This window comes from Helianthus annuus, chromosome 7, assembly GCF_002127325.2.
Source record: "Helianthus annuus cultivar XRQ/B chromosome 7, HanXRQr2.0-SUNRISE, whole genome shotgun sequence".
Taxonomy (NCBI): Eukaryota; Viridiplantae; Streptophyta; class Magnoliopsida; order Asterales; family Asteraceae; genus Helianthus; species Helianthus annuus.
In genome coordinates, this window is record NC_035439.2 from 79826317 (window position 1) to 79831103 (window position 4787).

Genomic DNA, 4787 nt, shown 5'->3' on the forward strand with positions numbered 1-4787 from the left:
TCACAAAAGACTTTTAGTACACACTTTAGCCTTCCGGACTGTGTCTCGCCTCGATTTTGGGCGAACGGCACGCATCCTTCCAGCTACAGCGTGACTTCAAGTCGTTGGAGTCCGTCGAGGCTTTGGTGAGAGTTTTGTAAAACCAAAATAGAGCACGGAACAAGTCGTTAAGGTCTGGGTTTCACCCCTAACTTAACAACTTTGTTCCTGTTTTGATGAGATAGAAGGGAAAATCTGTGTTAAAGTACAGATTTCACTCCTGATTCAACGCAATTTCTCCTGTTTATGGATAAAAATGCGGGTCGAACAAGCGATTCAGTCGAGAGTTTGTGGTTTTCACACCTAATCTCGACCTAATCACTCGTTCATTTTCGAAAGTAGCGTGCAGGGATAGTGTTCAGCGAGTGTGAGCGAGAAATAGCAAGTATGTTCGTACAAAACCCCTACAGGGTATGCACAAGTCGGTCTGTTGGTACTTAGACTATAGACTAGGTCATTTCTAAGACATCGACCCAGACTAGGTCGAGTATCGCCAAATTCCCTATAGTTATGGCTCTGATACCAATCTGTCACACCCCAACCGATGACGGAAACATCGGGGCGTGGCACTGAGCGAAACAGATTGTTCAGGAGAAATCCATAACAACTAAATTACCGGATAGTTAATATTATGTCCCATACCATAACCCATCAAGTAAACTAATTATTACAGACATAGATATCTCAAAGACAAATAACATGTTCCGACAACTCAGATTCAAAATAAATAAATTGTTTTTGTTTGTTTCTAGACTCCATCCTAACTCGATTCCATCAAATAGCATGCAAGCATCCTAAGCACCTGTCACATACGTTAAAATAAAGGTCAATACACATAGTGTAAAGGTGAGCATACAAGTTTAATAGTATAATAGAGTTCGAAAATCGTTTACGCATAACCAGTATGTAACATGTAATAAAGTGAAGGCTAGTAGGTTATCGATAGGGAAATATGCACAGACGTGACTGCGAGTTGTAGAATGCGCAACACATATCCCCACTAGGACACGTGAAGTAAAGCCCTTGACAACCCCTGTCCACGACAGATGCTGAGTCCAAACTATAGTACTATCGTTGCTAAGGTGTCAGGCAACAATCACTGTGTTAACATAACATACAAGCATTCATCGAATAACACGTAACATGCAATAACTGTTAGCGTATAAATAGTGTTTGCCTTGTGTGTTCGATGTGATTTGAATAAGTAACGTATGTAACACCCAAAAGTGCGTAAAGCAAAAAGGGATCGAGTATACTCACAGATTGTGTTTAAATAATTAAACACTCTCTTGGATTGAAGGGAGTGCTGAGATATTAGCATGAACAGTTAACAATAGCATAAGCGAAGAACGGTGCGATAAACGGTGCAAAGTGATCAAGTGTTGGATGGTAATCCGATCGGATGGCAATCCGATCGGATGGTCATTCGATCGGATGTCAATCCGTTCGGAGGGTCATCCGATCAGATGGCCATTCGGTTAGATTGACATTCGTTTGGTAAGGATGTGTTTGTGTATGATGGCTTTGAAGTTTTCGTTATAGCATTTTAAAAACAGAGAAGTATCTCTACCTTTTAGGTATCGGATAGCGATCCGATTGGAAGGACACTTAGTGAGAACAAGTTCATAGCAGGATTGTCGCTCGATCGGATAGCAATCCGTTAGAAACTGATGTTCTTTGAAAATTATGAAAATGTTTAAGTGTCGAAGTTCTGAATGTCGCTCGATCGGATGGTCGTTCGATCGGATGGCTATCCGATCGGACGGCAATCCGTTCGATGCACAGATCCTTTAAATAGTTTGAAAAATATTAAGTGTGGAAACCAAGTGCAATCCGATCGGACGGCAATCCGTCCCAACGAATATGATCATCTTGAACTTGATTATTTTTTTGAAAGTTTTGCGGTTTGCTCAAGACGGTATGACAACGTACTAAACAACGGAACTTCGTCAAATCCCAAGTCGTCCGATCGAACAGGAATCACCCAAATCCGATCAGTTTACTGGTTCGTGACGGTTGTTCATGTTTAACCCCAAATCGGTTGTCTCTTTGATAGAAACCAGATCTCATACCGATGCTTCACTAAGAAATGAGTAGAAGATCTGAGAGAGCTCCGATTCTATCGGTTTTGAGTGCATTGAATGTAAAAGAGTTGAAAGAAAGTTAGAAAACCATCTTTCAATCCTTTTAACCATGAAAATGTTTAGATCTATGCGAAAACATTGTTTAATCATGTGGAAATTCTTTAGATTTGAGATATCCTTGGTGGAATGAGGTCAAAACTTGAATTTCATAAGAACTCCATGATGACATCACCCTAGAACACCTCAAATCCACTGATTTCACGGTTAAAAGTTAAGATTCAAAGGTGAAAAAGATGAAGAAGTGCGTGTAGATCATAGAAGTACAAGATTTAGATTGAAAACTTACAAGAATCGTGAGAAATCGAGAGAAATGAGGGCTTGAGCGCTGCTGGTCGAATGAGGGAGCTGTCACATCAGAGGGGTATTTATAGGTTGCCAAAAAGGGAAAGGAGGGGCAAGTGTCGGATAGGCCACCGATCGGATGGCACTTCGATCAGATGGAAATCCGATCGGATGGCCATTCGATCGATTGGCCATTCGACCGCGGTGATCCGACGAATTGAGCTTCGGTGTTTCGTTTCGCGTGTTGAGCGTTGCGATGCATTTGAACGAGTTTCGATTAAGCGATGCGATAGATTAATAATAACCACACAATACTATATCTAACATACAATCATCATAAATAACTTGCGTTTAGCGTTTGCGATTTGACTGCGTTGCGTTAGAATTGCGATTGCGTTTCGATTAATCACCACAAAAATAAACATAAATAAACATGCACAAGTAACACATAAATAGCACACACATGTAAAACAATATCCAGAACGCATAATTCGAGTTGTGAATGCGATTCCAATGCGATTAGCGATAAGGCGATAAAGCGATAAAACATGTGATAAACATCGATTAAACCTCGATTATTCACAGATACTCCACATAATACAACTAAAGCGATTAAAATAAAAGATTCGATTACAAGTCAATGAAGTCAAATCGGTAGTTAAGCAAGGAGTGACAGATCACAATTAGCAATCTTTTCTTACTTTGACTTTGACTTTGACTTTGACTTTCGTAACACGGGGTGTTACACTTTTTCTAGTGCACAGAGCTCTAACGAAGAGCTAAAAGTAGTGAGTTGCGAGGGCCGCTATTCCTGACTTTAACCCTTTTATGTGATTTCTCTTTTGATGTTATTTTGGAATTGAAACTATAAGTAAAAAAGAAATCGATGTGGTATCTCTCTTCTGTCATGAGCTCTCTCTTCTGTCATGTTATTTTGGAATTGAAACTAAAAGTAAAAAAACGGTCTATCATGTTTTAGGGAAGGGAGCGTACCCTCGACTGCAGTCGAGACACATGATGGAAACAAATACAACAATACCATACTCAAATTAAAGATAATAAAGTGCTCTTGTATGGTGTAATTGTTTTAAAAATTATTAACATATGAAAAAAGTATGATCGTCTACAAATCATGAAGAAAGTTGATTTAAAAGTCAAAAGTATATTTTTAAAAAAAGTGTACAATATGTTTTGAAATTTTTAATTTCTTAAACTTTGAAAATTATGTAAAATTACCTTCTTGTCCTCCTTATATTTTTTTTTATAATATATTAGAAGGAACCCGCTCGATGCGATGTAATGGACAATTTAATACAACACATAATTATATATAAGTATAATATGTTTTAAGAGTTTTTATTACTTAAACTTTTAAAATTATCTCTTTGTTCTCATATGTAATTATGTAGTAATACTAGATGGAACTCGTGCAATACGACGGAAATACATAGTTATATATAAGTATAATTTAGATAAAGATGACTTTAAAACATAACATTAAAAGGTGATGCAAGCAATATGTGAATTATTATTATTATTCAATATTCAATTCCAACAATATAATGGATATATTCTATCTAAGAAGCTAACAAATCATCAAAATTGAATACAAATAAAGGGTTAAGTTAGTTTACAAAGATTTTTAATTGTAAGAAGTATAATAATGATTTATAGAGTGGCAAGTGTTCAATAATAAGCTAAAACTTAAACCTACTACATTACCACCCAAAGCCTAAACACCCCCACCCCACCCCACCATCACCACCCAAAAACCTATACCCCCCCCCCCCAAAAAAAAAAACCTAAAAAAAAAAATCCTAAACACCCATCACCACCAAAAAACCTAAACCCCCCACCCTCCCACCCATCTCTCGACAAAAAAAAAAAAAAAAAAAAAAAAATGGGTGGGTGATTGGGGGGAGGGGGGCTTTAGGTTTTTGGGTGGTGGTGGGTGTTTAGAGTTTTTTTTTTTTTTTTTTTTGTGTAGTGGATTTTTTTTAGAAGCATTTGTACCATTCTTACAATTAGAAGCCTTTCTATTTGATCCTAATCCTGCAAATGAATTCAATGAATTGAACGCAGTGGCGGGTTAAAAGACGCATGACGAATACGTAATTTACACACTACCATACATAAAATATTTGTACTAAACGCATAAAAGCTTTTGTAAGACATGTTAAAACATTTTAGAATTGAATGAAAATTATCATCTTATCATAAAGAAATGCATTTTGTAGTACTATAGATATATTGAAAACTCCTACAACCAGTCACTTCATTTATGTTTTATATAGTTAATGTTATTAAAAGTAGTTTCGTCAT